Raw genomic sequence first — 25,269 nt, forward strand, 5'->3', positions numbered from 1 at the left:
TTCAAGCCTAAAGTATTTTATTGCACTAATGTAAGGATTAATGCAATGTGTTCCCCTTCTTGTTCATCTCTTTCAGCAATCTCTCCTCCAGGCTGAGACACAGGTCTCGAAAGGTGGATCTAAGTGTTCAAATAAATTACATCAACTACATAATGTACACAGTTTTTAACTAAACAGTGATTTCAACAGCTAGGCTGATATTCACACACATCCTACTCTTGTCAGTAATTCAAGTGATATTTGGTTGGGTTTATAATGCACTTTATATAGATTTTTTTTTTACTTACCCAAGAGACCTGTAGCCAGCAAGACTCAGTTGGGAGGGATTTGGAAAGATGAAGGGATAAGTTAAAACATATAAATGGAGAACATAGGGTCTTATACAAGGAGAAAATCAATTGCCATGCACAAATTCCTTATCGTAAAGATTTTAAGGCAGTTCAGTCCTTACTTCAGTTTCACTTGCTTCATAATAATTATTGCTCCTTTCTTGAACTGAACAACTACCTTTTTCCCTCTCTTCCTGAGTTTCACATTACAGTGCCCTGTGTACATCACACATTCCTCCATCTGTGCACCCTTTTGTGGAAGCACAGTGAGTGGAAAAGAAGGAAGAAGCAGCAGGAAGCAGGGAGGCTTCTGGCAGAGGCAGGTGCAGGGGCAAATGAACAAGTATAAGAAAGGCAACATATGGGGAAAGGCAAGAAAGAAAAGTAAATGAGAGGAGCCAAGAAACTGAAAAGAGCAAGCATAGGTGTGACACTAACCAAGCCTGTGATAACTGGCAAGTTGCTTGCAAGATGACTGAATCTCAACTTCTATGAACAGGAGCTTTGATGTGGGATATGCAAAAGGTGGAGCTCCTGCCCCGATGCATCCTCAGAAGATGATCTGTATTTTTCTTAACCTATAGCGGGCCTGTTCAAACTGCTGCCCATAGTTTGCCCAGGCAGTTCATCACACTGACCCTCACTGCTCTCTCCTTTGAAGATCCTCGTTCATCATCACCTTTTCAATTATCTGAAGTCTGTTCATACAACAGGGTAAATGTGCCTGGTAGATGCACTGTTGTCACAGGGCCAGAGTCAAGTTCTGTCAAGTACCTTCATAAAATGCAGGAGATTTTCATGTCACTAGTCACAAAAGGAGGTGTATATTGTGTTCCAGGGAAAAGCCTGCTGCAATGTAGCATGAGAGATAAACATGAGAGCCATGAGCTGATAGAGTCATGCTAGAGGCTGTGCTGGCTATGTTGGTGTTGGCAGGTAGCCTGAGCCCGCAGGAGCAATTGTATAGGGTGAATCAGCTGGTGTGGAGGACCTGGTGCCAGCACTAAACTTCAGTTTGTTTTTGTGTTATACTGCCTCTAATCTGGTCTCATAGACTGAATGATCATGGCAGTTGGAGTGCACTAGCTGTGCTCCAGAAGGGCACCTTCCCGCGGGGCGATGTCTGCAAGGAACCTGCCTTGGCTGCCCTGAGACAGCTCCCCAGTGTGAGGCGCAGTGTGGCAGCTGGGAGCGATGGGGAAACTTGCTTCAGAAAGACTCTTCTGATCTCAGGTGAAACACTGGTGTAAAAACACCTATTGAATGCAGGTCTGCAGAAGAATGAGACTGTTACAGGCTGTAGCACTTACTAAGGGGCAAGGATAGACAATGACCAGCTAAGACAAGTAAATCGTACAGACCACATTCGATTGTACATTTTGGGTAGTTATTCTAGTGTTTCCTCTTCCCTTACATGTGGCATGACATTTGGACGTATCTCATGAGACTAAGGGGTTTAGTTAACCACAAAAGCCCAATTCTTTTATTTGAATCCTAATTACATCTTTGCATCTTATGTCAATGAGTTGCACAGCTTAATTAAGCACTATGTTTAAAAAAAAAAGTCAATAACTTCTTTTCATTGTCTTTAATTTTTGACTTTTCAATTGCATGATATTTGCCTTTGTTTCTGGTTTATGAGGCAGCTTGAAGTGAAGTTTCCAGTCTAATTTCTCTATGTTGCTGCTTATTTCAGATATTTTAACCAGGATCTTCCAGTGACCCTCCAAAATGGCTCCTGTTATTTGCAACCCTGTTCATATTTAACACCAAGATGACATTTGCTTTCCTAAGTGTGTGTGGAGGAAAACGGAGTTCCTAAAACCGTGCAGGAAAAGGTATGGATAGGAGCTGAGAGTTCACAGTAGCATAGCTAAGAAGCTCATACTGCTACTACAACAGTCAGATAACCAGTAACTTCCCTCTAGCTATATGACTAATAAGGGCTGTTCCTAACAGATGCCAGGAAGGCAAGAAAAGCCTGTTACTAAGACTTTGAAGAGCTGCTCATCACACTTAACTCTGGACACTGGGTCACTTTCTCAGGAAGAAACGCTGCAAGTGTAAGTTAAAATGAACACTCGTGACAAAAATACCTGTGAACAACAGTTATATGAGGGCATGCTAAAGAGGTGCACTCCACTAAGAAAATGTGAGATGTGAATGCTTGCAAAAAGCCATTTATTATGTGCTTATTGCACTATGGTGGCTTTAGAGTAAAAGCTGTTGCCTGTGGACTGCTGGTACCAGAACTTTCCAAGTGACAGAGGACGGCGCTACCAAATTCTGTTTGTTTAATGCCCAGACTTTCAGGGCCAGACTCACTTTAAAACTTTTTTACAGTTAAATATTGCATGGCAAATTGAACGTGTGTACATATTTCTAAATGGTTGGTGATTAGAAATATACAGGAAACAAAGTTATGGTGCTGTTTGCCTTCTGAATTATTAAGCCTTTTCAGTTTTGATTTTTTTTTCCTACAGTTTTGAAGCCCTTTAAAGGTATCCTTGTATTACAGGCATAGAAGAATTATTCTCCATCCTTTTTCCTTTGGAGTTCAGAGGCTGGCCTTTAATGTCCTTAGTTCTCTAGAAAGGTAGATAAGGAATTATGTCCCAGGTATGAGATCAAAAAAATTGGCTAGGACACTATTTCTTCTGGAAGATCTGAATTCTGATGGAGTTTTGATTGCTTTTGAGAGGTATCTGTAACCTTTCCCCTTCTTTCCATTAAAATTCATCTAACCTTCTTGTCCACACATGTTTTTCAGTGATAAGCATCTGACTTCTAAATCAGCAGGCCAATTATCTATTAGGCCAGTAATCAGGGAGCGATTGTCACAGCAGTTGCTGCTCCCCACCACCGGAGCCCATCAGAGGAAAAGGCCCTCGCACTCGGATCACAGGCCACAGGGTTGACAGCAAATGCCCATGTGTTTGCCCAATGTCTGAATCAAATTACATCCCTGTAAGAGGTGCACAGAGAGAGACGTATCTCATTAATTATACATGCAAATTGGGATCCAGGAACATCTTACGTGGTTCTGTATTGCGAGCCACGGCTTTCTGATGCTGTCATCAGCTTTTCAGTTCAGCACAGCAGCAGCAATCTAATTAAAATGGCCATCAGTGCAGAGCCGAACTGCATTAAATGGTTCCCATTAATGTCATATTTAATTTAGTGGTTCAGTGTTGAAGATGTTCATTATTGTCCTTTGCTAAGTTTCGAACTTGCAGACAGCGAGTTTTATAAATGATATTTACATCTCAAGAAATATAAACACTGAACTGTTTACCAACCTGATAGCTCTTCTGTCTGCTCATCCCCTTCTTGATGTGTTGCAGTTGGGTTGCTGGCAGCCCCTAGTAGTTTTTGCAGAGCACCCTCAGAAACTATGACAGGACGGGGAAATTGCAACAAGGGAGAATGGCATGGGCTTTCCTAGCTATTTGTTCTCTCTCTCCTTCACCCAATTTCTCTGTCTTATTGCACAAGTCAATCCAGTCTCTTCCATTTTAGAGGTGCCCTGGGATGCCCAAGACTTCTCATCAACCAGAAGCATTCTCGTTGCCGTGCACTAAAATTAAGAAAGGCCGTATTACAATCTTTGGTAGAAATAGCCTGCTATATTTAGAGGTCATGTGAGATTTGGAGGGAAGTTCTCACCTTTGGGCACTGCAGAATTACTTTGCTGTTTTAGGAGCTGTTCCTTGTTGTGGAAGTCAGGAATGAAAAAGGAAGGTGCTACCTGTCATCAAAACCAACACATAAATAGAAGAAGGGGAAAAAAGTTATTCTAAAAAGATATTGCTACCTTTTCCTTTTCTTTTTAAGATGGCTGTGTTTATAGCTTAAAGCTTAGCTAACATTTTTGAAAGACTGTCTGGACTTTAGTTTCCAGAGGAAATGACAATGAGTTGGAATGGAGGAAAACACAAACCTAGGTATGAAAAAGCTATTTGACTAAACTCCAGTCAAACCATCATTGTATATTATAAATGCTTAGTGTATATACATTACCTTAGTGTGATGTATCATGTTACAAGGGGCATGTGCAAACTCTTTACACTATTGGACTTAAGGAAGTGTGACAGAATTACAAAAACAGCTCTGCTGAAAACTTTAAGTGAAGTCCTTACAAAAGGCTCAAAATTCAGTAAAATGGAAATATTAAGCATCTTCAGTGATCCAGGTAAGAAGTCAGATAGTGTATCTGAATGACAGCTAAGGAGAAATTGAGGATTTTGGACAGAGTTCCCAGAAGCATATTTTCATTGCATGTGAAAGTGGATTTTTCTTTCACATGTCTAAGTACAGTCCATACCTAAACAACCATGTTAATGAAACTAACACCAGGATGATTTCAATAAATTGGAGGAATTCCAGTTTTGGAAAGAAGGAATAAAATAATTCTTTTACAGTGCTTAATATAAACACATACCAATAAATCATTTATTAGAAGGGAATACGACTAAATATTTGAAACCTATAGAACAAGAAAAACAATTCAAGTGATCCAAATGGTACCCATCTAAAATGAACGGGAGTTTTATCACGGGAGTTTACTGAATTTCAGCTCACTAAGGAAAAATACAAGATGAATGTTAGAATGTGGTATTTCAGAGTTTCAGGCTAGTAGAATGTCAAAATCTGTAACTCTAGAGAAATTACCTGAGCAAGTCTCATTTCATTATTTAAAACAGGATTGGATGCAGTTTTTAAAAACTCCATTTGTATCTCTGAAAGGGAGGGAGTGACTGTAATATCCTAGCAGCAAGTCAGGCTTGTAATAAGTGTAGCCTGCCTTTCCAGAACATTGAGCTTAAATGCGAACAATCCTTGGACATTTTGGCTATACCTATACCAGTAATTTAAACAGGAAAATTCCTAGAGATGGTAAGTTAATCACCTGTACTATAAAATTGTTACAATGGTGCCTGATACGCTTTAGGTCCAATGCTCAAGAATTGCCATTTCTGTTTTTTTTTGACAGAAGCTGTGATTTTGACAATCACAGAATTTTCTATGGCACTGTATCAGTTCAGCTGAATTATTCTCAAGAATTTGCTGGCAAGACCAAAGGAATGCTTGCTTTCTTGTTGAATTAATCTTAATGGAAATGTTTTGGGTGGGGGTTAATTATTCAGACTGTTTCAGTGACGTTAGGGTAGAAGAAGGAAAGGTATTTTGGTGATTTTGTAGGCTAATTTCTTGGCAGCTCTCAGGGGCTTCCTGTTAGAATTCTGAAGTCAAATTAAAGGAGAAACAGAGATGATTTTTCTCTTCATCTGATTTGATTCACCTCCCCTTCTGTGTGTAGTTTTTTTTTTCCCCCTTGCCAAAGACAGCGTTTTTTGTCAGAACTCATTACTTAATCCTGAAGAGCGAAGTTTTCTCTTTGCAGAACACTAAGTTCACCCAAAGTTACCTTGGGAAACAATAATTTTAGGCTCCCTACAAAGGTATCCTTCCACTTCCAGTTTCAGTGTGATGTAGTAGCTCTGGAGAAATATTAAGCATACTGACAGACTAGACTGTTAAGATGTAACATATTGGTTTCCATTTGTTTAGTGGTACCTCTGCTGTATTTACAACTTCTGTGAGATCTCAATAGAGCAGAAGAAAAAAAAAATGAATGTGAGCTTTTTTTTCCTTCAGCTTGTTTGTGTCTTGCTGGTTTTTAGGGGTTTTTTTTGTTTGTTTTGTTAAACTTGTCATTTTTGGGTGTGTTTATCAAAAAATATATTTTGCAGAATTCTCTAAAATACGCTAGAGTTTAGATGATTCGGTGCTTTTATGATTTTTTTTTCATTTCATTTCAAGCATGTGTGTATTTTCCTATGTGTTTTTGGATTTTCTCTGTGGCTACAGAGCAATGACCCAGTTTTGATCAGCTCTAGGGGAAAAGGCGGTCCCTATTCATATTGCATCCTAATAGATCTGGCAGAGAAACCAATTTTGTTTGATCAGGAAACATGATCAAAATTAAATTGCAAGTAAAAACAAGTGGGTAGTAGAATTAAACACTCTTAGTTACTATTCTGTTGTGGTAACATTTTCAGCACATTTTGGGGTAATTATTACTTCTGCTTCTCATTCTAGAAGCAGTGAATATATAATAATGTTGTTGAACTGTGGTCAGATCCTGCCCTCAAGGTGTCCTAATAAGAAGGTCAGGGATGACATTTTTCACTGCAGCTAAGTAGATAGGCAGGATTAGTGAAGGAGTGCAAGAAGGCCCAGCAATTTCAATAATATATATTTCTCATGTTTTTTACTGTAGGTAATACTAGGGCAAAACCAAGTTCCAGCTTATCACTGGCTAACATCCTTTCTAGCCTTTCTTAGCTCAACATAAGGCAGCTGCTCCACTTGGTGATTTATTCCAGACTCTTAATATAATTTCATCAAAGACAAGAGTCCTTGAATCCAGTGACTTCTGCACTGATAAATTGTACACTTCTCTGCACTTTGATGGCTTTCTTAGATATATCACGAAGGTAAGCGTAGCAAAAGTTAAAAAATATAGCAAGCTTTCCTTTAAGAGGAAATAGAATTTAAGAATTCTAGAGCACAGAATTTAAGTTGACTGAAACGTTATGTGTCTAGGTATTCACCGAGGGAAAACACATTACAGGAACAAAGCTGAAATACTATTCAAAGTGCTATGTTGTTAGAATACAACAAAGAAGTGAGAGTAATCAGAATATTCTGATCTGTGAGCTGAAGCTATTGGACTTTAACAGAAACCAGGGCAATGTGACTCCTCTTCCCCCAATTAATGCTTACAAGGGTTCTTTTACACTTTTTCTTACAAGTTTTCTCTGAGGATTTCCAGGTACTTTATAAAGATAGATAAATCAAACCTTATAGAGGAATAGCCTTCTGTCCCATAGGCATACATATAATAGAAATGTTTTCCTTACATGTGCTGGAGTAAGCCCCACAGAAACTGATCTTTTAATGCTAAAATTGCCACACCTCACTAGCAGAGCTAAGAAGAACCTCCGGCAGGTAGCAGCCCTCCTAGGCCGTAGCAGTGGGGGGATCACATTTCTAAGGGTGACAGTAAGTCTGCATTTGTCAATACATTACTGAGCTCTTCTGCGATGACAGTTTTGTGGATTGTTAAGTTCGGCACAGTAGGCTTTTGTTTGCTTTTTTATGGTCAGATGAGTTTGAGACAGCATCCAGGTAGCCCAATACTTAGCTGACACAACCATAAATGCTTTCCCTAGCTCTCTTGAGCCTTTTGCTTTTCAGAAGTGGAACAAGAGAAATGACTGCAGCCAGCTGCTTTGAACCACCATTTAAAAAAAGAAAAAGTACATGCAGGGTGTTGGGCTGCACTTAAACTGTGATACTTCTTTCTCAGCCTCATTTGCTTTATCGTCCTACCTAATTAACTTCACATTGCTGAGTAAAGATTTTGACCAGAGCACTATCCAGTTACTTTAGCCACTGTCCCAGTGCTGTAATGTAATTAAACACTAAGGCCCAAATTGCTAGCATCAGTATGCCAGTGGAGCATGTCTTTGACTGCATGGCATGAAGCCTAATAATACACATTCAGACATGGCTTATTAATGGCACATACATGGAAAACAGCATTTGGAGAATATTTTTCTCTATGAACACAATTAGTTGGTGAAAATGCATACAGATAATTAGTCTCCAAAGTCACACTACGTAAAATTAAAAAAGCTGACCCTTCAGGTTCCTCAACATCTTCATGCACCACCACCGTCTCCTGAATCTGATGTGCGAGTGTGATACTCACCAAAAAACCCTGCCATCAATTTCCTTTGGGTAATCAGTATCCAAGACCATAACTTCTCTTGTGCCATGGAGCTCCTCATGGCTAGTGGTGAAACCTGGGCATCAGCAGTTTGCACCCAGCACCCCCAAAGTTCTCCTTGCTAGTCTCAATAGCCTAAAGCTACTTGAAACAGGAATAATTATCTATAATGAAATACTGGTCTTCTCAAAGTAATTATGGTATATGATACCAATGTATGAATGTTATAATGAATGTCTCCCATGGCACTAGTAAATTCCCAGCCTACTGGGTTTATGCACTGCTGGAAACTTCTGTATAATTTTACATCTATTTCTTCTACAATTATTATAATCACAAATTATTTCCCACTCTATGATTATGGCACTATTTTCCATTTGATTTGAAATAAATATGATTAATTATATGATTAATTATATGATTCCTCATTGTCCCATATAGTAAAATACTGTTCTTCCTTAATAAAGGAAAAAGTTAGAAACGTCAGGTAACTTCTTAATTTATGCTACAACACACAGAAGGTTTTTTGCTTGTTTGTTTTAACTACTATAAAAAATCTATACATTCTTCTTCTGCAGAATAATATTCAACATCAGTGGTCTGCTGTAGCGAGGAAAAGAGAACTTTAAAGGGGAAGGAAGGCCTGGAAGGAATTTCCCTTCCCTTTCCCTGGAAGGGGAAGGAATTTCCTGGAAGCAGGCACCATAGAGCAGTAAGGCAGCCTGATAAACAGAAAAATGCTGAGGACGGGATTTGCTATTGCTATTTTTTTTTCTTTTGCTGCACAAAAATAAACATTAATTTTTCGATAGGTTCCAGGCTATTCCCACATCTCAGCTTAACTGTGTTGTGCTTCTAAGTCTCTTGCAGACCAGTGTCGACTATGGCCCCTTTTGATCTGGTAATCTTCCAGTTAAGTCTGACTGGAACAAAAAAATGGGCATTTTCCTGTCTCCTGAGGAACCAGTTCTCAGAAGGTATCTTCAAAATATGTGAAATGTACTGATAGGACTGCATTCCCTCTGAAACCAGTAGCAGCCAAGGCTGTCTTACAAAACACAGCTGAAGAGAAACAGTCACTTTCAATCCCCTACTGGCACGTAACAGGGTAGTAATCATTTCTGCAGAAAACAGAAGACTGAAGTTAATTTCCCTTCTCTGCCTGAAGGAATTCCTCTGCTCTTCCCTGGGAGGGAGAAGGATCCTTTCAGTTGAAGATGGGTCACTTTTGTGGCTAGGCTGGGACCTCTGAGACTGTGAGAAGTGCTGGAAGGAGAAGGCTTCAAGATAGTATTTCCAATGACCTAAAGGTTAGGGCACTCACATGAAGAAGGAGACATAGGTTTTGCTCCTTGCCTGTGACTTTGACTTTGACATGAGGAACATGTAGGAGAGGGCAGAAGAAAAGCGAGAAGCAAAGACATATTAATGAACTTTGATAAAAGGGAGTTCATCTGTAGAAAGGTATTCAAGGCATAACATACAGAAGGTGAGTATCTCTTCTCTGATTCTCCTTTGTCTCACATTGGGTGGTAGCAGTATCAGAAGAAAGTAAGTGGTAAGGAGAGCGGAAGGGTGAACTACAGAGAGTGAGAATACAAATAATACAAATATCTGAAATGTAACCAGCTACAAGAGAGCTATCTAGCATTACTAAGGAAAATATTTAAGATACAGCTCCATAGCCAATAACTCATTTGCTTGAAAACCGAGGCTTTTCATGAGTAAAATAGTTTAAATTAAGCTGGCTTTTGAATAAATTCTATTAAACTTGTGTAAATTCTGCCTCTTAAAATAGTAGTTTTAAGGTGGGAGAAAAAATGCTAAATAAGTAACATAGTGGGAATAACATTTACATTATGATTGCATGTAATTACAGCAAAGTTGGAAATTATACACAGAGTTTGAGGACTGACAATTCTCAGAGCGGTGAACATTGAATTTAATTTATGAATTAGGGTTGCTCACAGCAATGACTTAAGAGGAAGTGAGAGACATTTGCAATAGATAGTGTAGCGTGGGAGCAGAAGGAACTGCTTCACAGGGTGAAAAAGCAGATGTGAAAAGGGGAGGAAGGGAACAGGAGAGAATGCAAGAGGAAAAACAGGAAAAAGAGGGGCAAGCAGAGCTGCAGAAAAAAAGGTGCTAATGGAGCTAAGTAGGTAAGTATGGGTACATAGTAGACTTTGCTATGTCTGTATATGAAAATGCATTAAGGCTGAGACCTTATGTGATTTACCAGCCATTCAGAGTGCTCTAACGCCGTTCAGAATTCCCATCTGTGACAGGGAGCTCTTGCCCCAGATAAATGCCATACTGTGGAGGGACTTTAGAAACGTGTTTTGGATAGGAGTGCAACTGAGCGTAGTGAACTAATACTGAAAACAGAGGGAGCAATAAGAGAAAACACAGCTTCACCAGAAACTGATGGAGACACTGAGAAGTGAAGGAAATCACAAAGTTTCTGGTTCCCACAACACAGATGACCAGGACAGAGATCCCCCTGTCCTTCTGCCTGCAGTCTCCATTACCATGGCTTATTCTTATCATTATTGCCAAGACTTAGGTATTTAAAGCCAGTTTTACACTGGCATAATTCAAGAGAGGTGTCACTGATTTGTGCACCTCTATATATGTAAAGGGAGGGAAGATGTGGTCTGAATTACTGTCTTCTGACAATGTAGCTCTAGATTTAGGAGAACTCTGTAATACGCACCTCCTCTGAGATGTGGAGTGAGTCTGGAGATGCCTGCAAGGGCAATGGAAATGTTTCCCCAGCAGGACAGTGACTGAGCTGGAGAACCCTCTGTTGGGTGACTACAGCCCCTGTATGTGGGTGGTGGTGTAGCTGCAGTAGTGAAGGCTGTAAAACATCTTCCCAATTCACGCAAAAGAAATAAAAGTTTATATTGTTTATTTAATCTTCTCTATGCATCTCAAAAGCCCTGAGCTAGGTGCTTGAACCCTTTATTGATTCTGCAGTACAAGCAAACTTGCCACACTGACACATAGACAGCTGCAAGCAGGTGAGCACTTTGCTTTTCTCATAATGCATAAAATGGTCTAGAAAGCTCGATATCTTGCTCAGCATTTCTGAAGGTTTCACATGAGTACTCTTCAGTACAAAACTGACTGCTCAGCCTATTACTAAATCATAGAAATGTGCTTATTTTGCTTGTTCAGTACAGAGTGTGTATGTACAGATTTTTTTCCTTCCTGTAAATGCACGTAGCTAGGTAGCCATCTAGCCATGTACATGGGTAATGGAGGCATAAAGGGTACAGCTCTGGTGGCATATGCACAGAACTGGCATGTCTATTTATATTTGTGAGCATGGATGCCTACAAATGCAATGTGGATTCCATGCATAAAGAGCTAAAATAAACGCATTATGCCCTCATAACGCTCTGTTTAGTTGCAGAAACCTCTGTTCTGCAGGGCCTGGCAATGGAAGGGTCTTCATTTTGCTTTGTAAAAGAGCTACAGGGTCCTAGGCACGTAGGTATTTCATCCTCAACAATCGTTTGGTCCTTGGCTTCTCTGTCAGTTAGTGTTAAACACAGCAGTGGATTCAGTATGACAGAAATGGATTAAAACTAACCTTTTTCACATATGGTACCTACAGCAATCCGATGATAATGAATTTCTGTCACTATGCAAATGTAGTGTATTGAGACTAACTCCAAAGAGGTAGAGAAATGCACTCCCCTTATCAATCCCCTGAGCAACTGCCACTGCTAAATTGTGTTAGAGTTTCACTCTGATTTGGTAGCAAAATTAGAGTTTTTCCCGCTTCAAGCTGTATTGATGTATGGTACTAGATATACAATTCTGTACTTGTGGCTTAGAAAGAGAATTTCCATAATAAAAAGGGCTAGTGGAATATTGAAATGGACAGATGTCTGGAAAATGCTTCTGACTCATTTTTCTTAAAACAAACAGACAAAAAAGAAGCCCTATCCAATTTCCATCTATAGCACAATGAAGACAATTTGTAGTCAGGTGAAACAGAATTTGAGGACGGATTTGATGGAGCAGTTACCTTGAAATACTTAGGTTTTGTTTTAAATGAGGATGATTTCAATAATAGTTTCAATGCATTTATGAAATGTGTTGTTTTTGTAGCTAGGGCTACTGTGGTAGCTTTGCCACAGCTGTGCCTTTGTGTTTTCCGTATTTCATTCAGCTATAAAAAGCAGGAAGAGGATCACATACTGAAGAATACCTCCGGCATCTATCTGAATTTCTGTGTTTTATCAAGGCCCCTAGTACTGCAAATGCCAGGGTTTTTTCCTCAGGTAAAAGCATTCAGGGCATTCATGCAGGTTATGTTTTGCGTCATCCTTTTACTAAGTAACCCTACGGTGTTCTGTCTGTATTAAATATTGGAGAGGTGAGCCCAGATTTTAGTCTTTTTTCCCTTTACATTTATTCAGTGTAGAGCTCTTTTTTGCTGTTTCAACCCTTCAGAACATCTCACAACAAACTTGTTGGGACAAGGAGGATTTTGTTGAAATTGAGTTTTGGGGCATTTCTGAGATGCTCCAGGGCATTAAACCAACAGAGTAATTTAAGGAGTCACATTCTTGCTCTGAGGGCATGCTTACCATTGAACTGCTTTAAGTTATCATATCTTCACACAGCTTTAGCCATCATATTAATTTGACAGACTTTTCAGGAACTTTCCCCCAAGATCCTTTCTTCAAAATCTTCAATGCTTCCTATGCCTAAGATGAGATTTGGAGAAGCAGACCTGATTTTAATGGTGAAGTTCCACCAGAATGCGCTATCTATAGCCTTCTGTAGGCTAGCCAAAGAAATGCTTAGGAGAATCGATGTTTTTAAGGCATAAGTGGAAGTCATGTGTTGCGTGCCCAAGGGTGTAGGATGAAAGCAAGATTGTGTGCAAAGGCTAAGGAGATGGTGTCAGAGAAGTATATAGAGCAGGAGACAGACCTGCTGTTCTCTGCAGTCCTGCCCATCCCACCCTTTTTAGAATTGCTGCTGGAGAAAACTACCTCTAGACTCACACATAATGTTTGTCTTGAAGAGCGCCATTTGGAGCAGGTGAAGAAAGAGTCTACAAACTGCTGACAAGCCATAGAGATGACCCAGAAGCTAAAGCATGAGTTCACCCTCTTGTCATCTTTTATTTAGTAGTGTAGATATAGCCCAAGATGCTTAGGAAATCAAATAATACAATAATATACACATATGACTGGCACTTATGAATGCTCACTGATGCCGAAGGCCTTATTAACCCAGCAACGATTACGGCTCTTCACACTACAGATTCCAAAGTCTGAACTCTGACTCCAGCTCTGAACATAAACTGCAGACACTTAATATAAATGCGTATGATTAAGGGCTTGGCCTTAATATTATACCCATTTTATTTCTACCTCTTCAGGGTGCGCAAAATCTTTCAGTAGATTGGATGCTTGATGTTTTCTGTTCTACAGTCCCTAACCTGAATTGCATCCCTGAATCTGGCACTAATGTTATTTATTACTCTCAGGGAACAAGTCTACTGTTCCCCGAGAGAATATGATGCCTGATTTAGTTTGTTCTTCTGCTTATTTGTGGACCTTTTTAAGATTCTTAGGTTGCTGAACCATAACCATGGTTCTAAATTTAACTTGTAACCTTGGGTACAACACCTCTACTAAAAGAGGCTATGAGATTTTTTCTTTTTGTCTCTGGAAACTCTGAATAAACTTGTAATAAAATAGGCTTTTGTGTATTCAGGTTTTTTTCAATGTTAACTGTATTGCCAACTATAATTCTTACCCTACTGTAGCCAGAGGATCATCAAAATGAAAATGCAATAGAAGTCCTTACTGGAATGAGCACTTCTCCATTCTGTAGGCTGGGAACAATCCAGGAATAAAATAGGCCCTTTAGGTTTTTGATTTCCTACCTGTATCCCGTAGACCTAAGCTGAGTTATAGGCAGTGTACCAATATTGATGATAAAAGAGAATATAAGGCCTTACTTAGCTTTCAGTCCTAATCTTAATTATACATTGGCTCCAATCCTACAATAAAAATTAACAGAATGTATTGGTTACCAGTTGCAAACCCTCCTTCTGTCTACAAGGACAATTGAATATCAAGCAATAAACTGGAAATTACATTTTAAAAGGAATATAATTGAACAGCCTAGTTGCACACCAGCCTTCTTACTATCTTCAGAGGTCTTACAGGATTCAGAAAGAAACAGAGCACCTGATGCTTTAAATTTCCTAACTCTAATCCCAGAGTAATATTAACCATAATCATATCCAAAGCAGAAAATGCTGTATTTTTGAAAAACATATATTCATCAGACCTTACCAGCACTAGCTGTCCTCCAGTTTCCTTAAGCCATGATAATTCTAATGATAAAAGAAACTCTTAACTCTTCAGCTTTCCTAACTCTACCTCTAATTATCTCTCCTCTAATAATATCCCAAGAGATAATTAGTGAACTAAAAGAACAGAAGTTGGAATTAAATTTGGTTTATGGTTAGGGTTATGAAGTCTAAAATATCAAGAAATCATTTTACTGCTGGATTCTTCAAGGTCTGCGTATTCTGGTGTTGTTAAGATCCAACATCTTTATCTTTCAATACATGGATTCACTCCTTAGGTATAAATGAGGTTAGGGATAAGGTTGTGGTTAAGATTAGAAAACAGAAAAGCCTGGGAGCTCAAATTCTTGCTGGTTTATACAGGGTCCAAGGAGCCAGAAAAAAGGCAGTAGTAGATATAGGAAAACTCTTGATTTTCTCTTTTAATTTCAGGTTTGCTGCCCTTTCTGCAATGAGGATTGAGGCAAGGGTTAGAGTCAGGAATAAGATTTGGGAAGCTAAAGAATGTAGCTCAGTGCTGGATTGTTTCGGGCCCCCAGAGTTTGGGAGAATATTTGATTCAGTAAGGGTCAAAGTCCCACCTTCTTTCCATGTATGGCTTTCTTATAACTTCTACACTGTCCCTTGTCCAATTACATTATGGTTATTGAAACACAAATAAATTTTATGAATCTAAAGCCTAAATAAACTTACTTCTTGAGAGAATGCTGTATGGACCTCAGTGTTTGGAAGGCTGATGCTCACGATGGGAGAAGAAAATTTATTAACTAACTCATACATTAAGCCTGGTTGCCTAGATATAATTGAACTTCCATTTGAAGCAACAGAAAAGTTGGAGCATAGGAATTCAGTTTAGATATATCAAGAAACTTCTTTTTACAAAGAAGTTGGTCATATATGAGACCAAGCTGCCCAGAAAGGCTGTGGGAACTCCATCCTTGGTGAAATTCGACTGGACACAATCCTGAGCAACCTGATCTGGCTGGATGTTGGTCTAGATGACCTCTCTCGAATTGGGTTAAACTCTGTATCATGGTTCAGAAATTCAAAGCCTTGAGAAGTGAAATGATTGCTGGATTATGCAGGACCTGCAGAATTAGGCCCCCAGAGATGGACAGGGGCAGAGGTTAATGTCTTTTCCACATTCAAGAGAATAAGGCTGAATGCCTGGCTGCAGGTAAGGTCAGGATTATGGTTCAGGTTGTAAAAACAATAGCCGCAAGAACCCAAATGGATGCTGAATTTACAGTGCTTTAAGTGGGTAAGGTGGCAGGCCTCTTTCCTTTTGAGATTACTTGTGTACAGTGCAGGTTAGGTAAGCATAAACGCAATGCCATTCAACACTAAAATTGTAAATCTAAAGCCTCAAAAAACACATATCATGCCAGATAATTACAGAGACAGATAAGATCAGTACAGACCAAAGTCCTTGTTTATGCTGAGGAAGTGGGACAAGATCAATAGATGTGCATGTTTATAGACACACACACACACATATAAAAACTAAAAATAAATATTATTACAATATTTAGTATTATGTAATACAAACCCATATATGTGTGTGTGTGTGTATAGGAACAATATATAAAAATATATATAAAACATTAGGACTACAACATCAAATAGCCTCAGGATCCCAGCTGAATGACCCAAGATTCTCCAGAACTGCAACATAACCCTGCAGGCCCTGCAGTGGCTTTATATTTTCTCAGTTTGAGTCCAGCTCTAACCTTACCCTGAACCATAGACTAGAAAAGGAAAGAAAAGCAAAGGAAACAGAGAACAAGGCCCCTCATGAGATACTGACAGTTCCTTTTTTCTTATTCTGCAAGTTGGTTAAAATCCACGTCTTGTGGGATCTTCAGGCTATGCATTTTCTAATTGTATGCCTAACTATCCCTAACAAAGGATAGCCTCTACACCAAAAAGTAACAGAAGTCTCCGATGCTGCTTATGCCATCTGCCTACATAACTCTTCAAGATCCACAGAGTTTAGCCAAGTTCTTCAGGTTTTCAAGACTTCCTAATCCTAACCGCAGACCCACCCCTAACCTGAAATTTGGATCAGGGATCATTTCCAGTGGGAGAGCGACAAAACAAAGCCTTGGCGAAAGCTGACACGTCCTCTTTCTTAACTCTGCAAGTCTTCTAAAATGCAGCAATAAATGTGGCTTTGGATGCCACTGATTTTCTAACACAAATCCTAACTCTAAAATGATGCATGACCGAGACACCACTATTCATACTAAAAGATAAGCCAGAGAGCACAATTGCTGCCTGCTCCCCTCATAATCCTGTGGGTTATGCAGAACGGTTTTGCAGCCTGGACTCCTGAAACTTTAGGTTTCCTGACTCTCACCCTAAATTGATCCTGAACCTCCAAATAAAATCATAGTCAATGGATAGGGCAGGAAAATCTTAGGTTTAAATTTAAGAAATCTAAAAACAAGAAAATAATTTCACCATGGCTTCACGGGGACTTTATACTTAGGAGAAAGGCAAGTATGGCTACCGGCAGTGGCTTTCGCTTCTGTTCTGTATAATAAAAACTTGGTTTAGAGGTCAGGTCAAAATTAGGGTTCAGGAAAACAGAGACTCAGCATCCCTATTGCTGGATTATTTGAGTTCTTTCAAAGCAGGAGAAATTCTTGGTGATTGTTCCTTTGTTGCATAATTTCTTCAGTATTCAGAGTAATAAAATGTATGTGAGTGTTTTTAATCTGGGTCCCTGTAAAAGTTTTTGACTTCATTGACTTAACTGTTGCAAAGCTGCAGATGCTAGAGAAATTAAGGATGCCTACACATTTTCTAAGAGTTTAAAAATTTTGTTAAAATTACTGACAATCAGAATGAGCTGATATCTTTTCAAAAATAGACTGAAATACATAGATGACTAAATATGCATTTACATTTTACATCAACCACTTAAATTCCTGTGACTCCAGCAAGGATAAACTTAAAAGGGAAAGAAAAAAGTCACCTTTTTCACAGTCTTTTTTTTTTCCTGGAAGGGGGGTGTACATCTACATCACCAGTCTTGCAATCAGTGCCTTTTCTGAATATGACCTGCTAGTGTTCCTTGCTTTTATTCATAAGATCTAAAATCTGTGTGTGCTCCTTTACAAATGTGGAAAGGATTTTTTCTTTTTTTCCACTTTGCTACTGTACTTTTCCAGAAAATACTTTCCTGCATGCAAATGTTCCTTTGTTCACTTTCTTTGGATAGGGAAGAGGGCAAATGCTGCCTCAGAGGGGTTAGCAGCATCTCATTGTCCTTTGCCAAATGCTTTTGCCTTGTCTTTCCCCTGTCAGGGAGTGTGTTGAACAGAAACTTCATTTACTGCCTGACAGCAATGATTGCATATGTCATTCCGAACAGGGGGACAAACAGTGTTTAGAATGAGAAAAAATAATGATCTGCAGGGTTGGGGCTGCCTTCTTCTTCAACAAGCCCCTGTTCAGTAAAACCTAAAACTATATTATGATAGAAAAGTAATACTTATTTTAAACATTAATTTGTGGGTTGCAATTTAAATTACTGTCACTTTTGCATTATAAAATCACATGTAACTGTTAGTTGCTCCTTGCTGCCTTCCAATCAATAATTTCAAAGCACTTTGCAAGCCTTAACTGAGCCTCAGGGTTTAGCAGTCATGAAAATTAATGCTGTCATGTGCAAGAAAGAAGCCTGTTGTGTCATGAGATCTGTGAGCTACCTCAAATTCTCTTCTTTTTAATTCTTATTTATGACTTATCAGTGTCAATATTTTGTTGAGATTTCAATGGAAATTGTCACAAGGAAAGAAAATCCCGATAGTGATCATCGGAAAAACAGTCCTCTGACGGATCTGTAGGAAGTCCTTCAAAAAGAGCTAGAGATCATTAAATAATGTATAGCATGCAGATAGCTTGTGCAAAGATTTGTAAGATTAGCTTCATGTAGAAAACAGAAAATCACAGTGATCAGATTAAAATTTTTCCCATATAACTCCACCTACATATTTGTAATGAATGGATTACTACAAAATAGACCAGGACGCCAATGTCATCTCTCCTTTGTACTGTTAATTAAAAATAAACACACTTACAGAAGACCTATGAAGCTAGATGAACTTCTAAATTAGATATTAATAATACTTGTAATAGTCAATAGTACAACAATGGATAAACTGATTGGAATATATTTAGTGTCTCTAAGGCTGATTTTACCTCAGTGAAATTGTTATTTGATGAATACCACGCAGCAAGTTAGTGGAAGAAAAAAAATTAATTGCATTTTCCACAATGAAAGAATAAATACTAAGTATAGTTATAAATAATATTGAACCTGAATTGCACATTGATATGTATGTATGTCTGTGTTAGCTCCAGAATCTGCTACTCTTCTGATGAGAGCTTTTTGTTTAAAGAGATACTAATTAGTACAATCCTGACTTCTCAAAGTTTTAATGTGATAGCAGCCATTTGACAATACTTTCCTGTCTAGAGTGAGAAATTGATGAAATCATGATGTTTATATCTGCATGGGTCCAGGACTCTGATTTTAGAAATGAATTTGACACTTATGTGCTCTGTGCCCCCAAAAGTAATTTGTCTTTTTGTAGAACACTGGATAGCAGAATTGGTACTTTCAGTAAGGCAGAACATGGAGAAGTTTGATTTCAAATATATGATGCCATAAATCCATTCTGTCTGTTTTACGGAGCACCTGGCACTTGGTCTACGTCGTTTTTCAAAGCATTTTCTAAACATAGTTATTAAAAGTTGCAGATGGTGTTCCGTCACTATACCTTATGTCTGCTTCTAAACTAAGACCTCATTCTTGTTTTAATTACACCACTGTGAGACTATAGATACGGTCTGAGATATTTGACCAAGAAATGGCTTTTTTTGGTCCACTCTTCAGTTACCTAACCATTAATTACATAAAGTATTTTTTGTAATATAACATCCCTGGTTACAGATCAAGGAATTACTTAGTATCTCCCAATGAAGAAGAAAAGGCAGGGCTGTAGAAGAAAGAAAACTCCAATGGATGTGAATGTCTTGAGATACTTTATGTATTGGATCCATCCCAGAGAGTATTGTGGTAAGCTTCATGCTAATCATCTGGCTTGTGAGAAGTGTGGTCTATAACTTAGAGAAGATGAAAGCACTGGCCTTTTCAGACTTTGGCTATTCAATGTTTCTTTTATATACATATATATATTATGAATGTCAGAAAAATGAGGTGCAAACACTGAAAGTTACTTTGTGCCAAGGCACAAAAAGGCACCAAACCAACACACAGTGTAGGCTAAAGGGCAGTTCCAAGGGATATCAAAACAAAAGCCTCATTTTGGGACTTTCTCCACCCTACCCTCCTGCCTCCAAGCAACACCAGGCTTTCCTTTAGTGGCAACTGCCAGTCTCCAGCAAGCACCAGCTATGGCTCCAGTAGGTTCTTTTAAGCTGTGTCTGCTCTGAGTGTGGTTCAGCCTACAAGACGTCTTCAAACCTGAGACTGCTGCTGGTCTCCGCTTCTTGCAATGAGAGTGTTGTGAGGGCTGGCACCATGGTGACCTTGCTCGTCTTCCTCCTGAGGGCCTCCCTTACGCTGTGCCTGGGCCTGGCTACGTGACCGCCCCTTTCCTGATACCATCATCTCCAGCAGCCATGAGAACCTGTGGACCTCCTTCAAAGACCTCCTAGCAGGAGCTCTGGTGTTGCTTGCATCAATGGGAGCTGGTTTTGTGGGTAGGCTGATGGCCAGGGACAGAGAGGATTTCAGGTGTCCTAGCACACAGGTCCAGCCTCCCCTGTGCAGCATATTTGCCGCTCAGACAGCCCGCACTTTCTTACACAGGCAGTTTCCACACATCTACCACCTGCTTAATGCCCTGATTTCTTTGCTAAGGCTAATCCCATCTGGTTTTAGGTTATGGTTCCTTGCCCTGCGCCGCAGGGATTACACAGCTCTCTAACCAGGCATAGTGCACATTCCCACACAGTCACCACCCAGTCAGTTAAGGACCACAACATTCATTGCAATTAAAATGTTTCCTAATTCATGGGATCACCAAGGAATAGCAAAGAGCATGAACTAAAAGACTGTTTAAATATAACCACGTCTCATAGTCTACCTGAACTACCATGCAACACGTCATAATAAATGCGTCTGCATACAAATAGTTTTTGCCAGGATATCTAGCTAAACCTAACATTTATGAAAACACTCCATAGGAGTTTATATGTGGAAACTAAATGGGCATCATTATTCACCCACTAAAAACACCGCTTACTCTCCCAGCTTTGGTTTACCAGCTTCGGAAACATTAAAGTTTAAATTGACCCTGCAGAGATAAGCATGTGGTAGCATTGTGGTTATGCGAATATCTCTGTTATGTTAATGAGCTCCACAGTATAGCTAAAAGCACTGATAGGAATTTCCATTAGTGTAGTAGTTGTTTTTTATTAACATGGAAAGAGGCAGTCTAGGAGCCATGAGCAAGCTTTTCTCACAGTCAGTGTTTCCAAGCACTCAGCCATCTGCTGGTCTGCCTACCTGTGATAATCACCCCTTCTCCCTGCCAAATTTTGTGCTGCACTATGCATGACATTTTAAATGATTTAATGGTCTAATTTGCATTTTTCAAATAATTTTACATGCCAATTAATTGCAGTTTATGGTTAATCTGCCTTTCCACAAACACTGTTAGGGAAAGACACAGATAAGCACAAACTTTGATGGCTATGGGTAAGCTGGAGAGGGTGTCTAGGGCTGCTGGAGTAACTGTGTGTGGTAGGAAAGATCTGCAGGGACGGGGAGGGGGTCTGAACTTGATGGGTTTGTGTTAATGCCAGGGTAGGCAGGCGTGTTAAGGCTTGTGTGTGTCGCTGGCAGTCAGGCTGGGAGTAAAGCCGGGTGCTGTGCCTGTTGTCCGAAAAGCGGATTCGTTGCCCGGTGTGCAATAAGCCAATAATTACACACTCAGGAGAGACATTTGCTTATTTATTTCAGAGTTGCGCAAACATTCTTTCTGAGCTTCCCAGGGTTGTCTTGTAACATGCCTGTGCCCTGCTCTCCTGGGTGGTGCTGGGGTAACTGGGAGAGCTGGAGTCACTGCACTGGTCATTGGAGCACAGGGAGGCAATGTGCTTTCAATTTTTTTCCAAAAATTTTGCCAGACCCTATATCCGTTCTGCCCACTGCCGGATTGGCTGATCCCCCTCAGAGGCAGCACGGGCGGGGGGCCAGGCTGGTGTCCCGGGGGAGCAGCCCCTGCCAGGAGCAGGGCTGGGCGCCAGACTGCGGGAACACAGGTGCAGCTGGCAGCGCTGTGCCGACACAGAAAGGTCGTGAAGCCTGGAGTTCAAACTTCCTGTCCCTGGACTTAATTGCCAAATAAAGGAGAAAGGAAGGGAGAAAAACAAAGGTATCCCTTGCTCATTTTCAGTGCCATTTAAATTATGATACGAAGGACCTAAGGCACTGTATTAACTGGACATCTTTGAGCTCAGCCTTTATAAAGACTCATCTTTTGTCAGAAAAGTCTTTCCAAATGATACAATTAAGCCTCCTTGTTAAGAGCTTTTGACAGATTTAAATAGTAAATTGCACCTCGAGGGACAACCCCTCCAATCAAAAAGCTCCAGCGTTGGTGGCTTTGGGTGCTGGCTCTCTGCAACGTCCTCGTTGCCCCCAGGCAGCCCTGACAAGGCTGCACATCCCCCACAACCTGTCGGCACAACATCCTCTTCTGCTGGGGGAGAGGCGACAGCAGCCGGGCTGCTGTCACCTTCCTGAAAAGCTGACAGAGGGTTTGCAATGTGAAACAGGATGATTAAAATGCTCAGAATGATGCAAGTCTCCAGTAGCTACAAAGTCTTTGGGGAAGTCATTGCTGTTTTTATTTTTTGGGATTATAGATGGCCTAGAGTTGCTCTCTACAAAGCTAATTTTTCATGTTATGTACGTGCCTGTTTTTTTCTGTTGTGCTAACATGTCTGTGGCTAAAAATTAGAAACATTCTCAAGGCTGGCATATTCAAAATATAACATATTTTCTAGGCTGAATGCACTTGAAAGTCCTTGTAGCATTCTTTACTGATCGATTTTTATCAAGAACAAACAGTTCAATTCTTTTTTCAGTCCTTCTGAAAAAAAAAAGCAATGTGTGCATGATGAGAAGGGAATTATTTTATGAAGCAATTTTACTTTATTACCAGTCTTTCAAAGGATCATCAAGGAAAAATAGCATAAAGACAAACAATCATAAAATTTTGGAAATAGACATTGTCCTCGTTCATTTTTCTTAGTTTTCAAAAAAGAATTTAATTGTACTTCTTGTCATGTCTACACCAAGAAGAATGGATATGTGACTTTTTTATTGTTCCAAGGTATACATTTTTGTTTTTGTTGGCTATCATCTACAAAATATACTTTTAGGGGTTCTGACTACTTGCAGTATCTGTGTACCGACTTCTACAGAATTAATGGTGCTTGGCTCCTCTAGCAATCAAGTCTACAGCATTTTATAGCCACCTCCCACAGAGAATTAAATCATGATTAACATTTTTATTAACTTAATTTGGGAAAATGCTGAAGTCCTATTTCTGCATTGAGGGGAAACTATACCCAGTTCTGCATGTTAGACCAAGGTTTTAAGTAGTATCTGTGTATGTTTTAAGCCACCAAAAAAGAGACAGAGAAGTTAGACTGTAATTCTTGGATTGGTCTTCTCTACAAGAATAGTTTATCCCTCATAATATTGTGCAAACCAAATGAGAACTCTCTTAATCAGGGTATTAGACTAATTCCAATAGCTTTTTAGGAACATTTACAAAAAGTTGTCACCAAAATGTGACCCCCATCAGTGTCCTGAAGCCCACTTACCTGTATGAAGTCCGAATAGCATTTGCCAGAATGGATAGTCGTATAAAACATACAAGGACTTGGAACGATGTCCAAGGTGTTTTTCTGTATTTCACATCCTTCACATTTTTTAAAATTGAAAGAAAGTCAGGAGCCTCAAAATTGTCATATGTATACTCATACAGCATATGAATGATGTTTACAAAATGTTTGTCTTGGTTATAGAATTGACGGTCGTATTTAAAGTCAAAATAAATCTAAATCACTCTAATGGCCTATCCTGTGCTGCAATATAAACCTGGGCCTTTTCCATCCTGCCAGTTATTGTAAGATATTTCTGCAATTATGAATGGGGAATATGTGTATACAATTATTGAATGATAGAAAAGAGAATATATGCTAAACAAAGGTATTGAAAACATGTTTGCTTAACACTACTAGACTGCCATTAGGCATCTGGAATAAGAGTAATAAACATCCTCTATTTCTTAGACACTTTTAGTGCCAGTATAGTGACAGAGCACTTTAAAATCTTCAATAAATTCATCCTGACACTGCTTCTGTGAGGAAAGGAAACCACCTCACTCCCTTAAAACTGCACGGAAGCACAGAGAAACAACATTATTCACTCAGAATCACATGACGACATTCAATCTGAACAACGAATTTAATTGAGATTTCCAAAGTCCCAGGTTAACAGCCTAACCACTTGGCCATCTTTCCGGTCTGTTCAGTTTATCAATAAAATACATTTTTTTCCTACTAGTAACACGGTAGCACAATAGAAGTGTGGAAAGAAGACCCTGTGCAGGGGACATGCCAATGAAATTCAGGTGTTGGATTATTTATAAATTCTGAAGGCTTCTTTAAGATTTTTTGGGACCTTGTGCAATCTTTCAGATTGCCTATTTGCACTGGTGAAAATATTGTCTCTCTCATATTTTGCAATTTAACTTCCTGAGGCCATCTGTACAAAAACAAACAAACAAGCCTGCTAGGGCCTTGTCATCTCCAAACAGGCAAGGATAGGGAACCGGTGGCAGGAGCAGACATGATGCAAAGGCTCAAAGATAGAAATGTCAGTAAAAGTAAAAGGGTTGAGGACTTGGAGGGGAGAATGCTAAGCAAAATCAGGAACAGACTAATAATAGAAAGGTTAAATGGCAGAACGGCTAGGGACAAAGCAGCAGGCAGTACGAGGTGGCAGAGAATTGGTTCAGTACAGAGGAAACCCTTGAGACATCAAGAAAAGCCCTCTGGCAAGAGCAGGAAAAGACTGGAGAACTCTAGGCAAGAAAGCAGCTGAGAAATTGGCTCAAACCCAGATATTAATGGACGAGAGAACCCCCACTAAGTGTGACTGGAGAAGAGGAGGCTGGTACTGAAAACATCTTAGACAGTAGGAAGTTGTGTGAAGGAAGCAGTCTTGCAGAGCGAGGCAGGAGGCAACGAACCTGGAAGAAGGACAAATGGCTCTTCCTCACTTGCATCTCTCCCAAGCATATCCAGAGCACCACTCAGATCAGCTTCTTGAATGGCGCACACTGGTTTTCTGAATATGATGCATGGAAAAAGCACATGCAGATCTGCAACATTATTTACCACCCCCTGTGTGCACATGTGCTGCAGCTTACTGCAGCCGGCCTTCCCCATCACAGTTATACAGGGACCTGGAAGAATCCAAACCGAGCTAGTGCATGTTGGCAGAAAAACAAACAAAAATTGTCATTGTTTTCCGAGCTATGAAATTGCATCTCCATTCTCATCTTTCGGTTCCAGTGCCTCCAAAACACGCATCATATCTCTCCTCCTCAGACTCTAAAGGCACCATGCTGTCCAAGTTCTCCTTCCAATCCCAATTCCTCTTCAGTATGTTTTTTCTGAATCCCTTTTCCGTGCTTTCAGACAAATTTCTTTATTTGCTATTCTGATTCTCT

The sequence above is a fragment of the Dromaius novaehollandiae genome, chromosome 3 (genome assembly GCF_036370855.1).
Source record: "Dromaius novaehollandiae isolate bDroNov1 chromosome 3, bDroNov1.hap1, whole genome shotgun sequence".
Lineage (NCBI taxonomy): Eukaryota > Metazoa > Chordata > Aves > Casuariiformes > Dromaiidae > Dromaius > Dromaius novaehollandiae.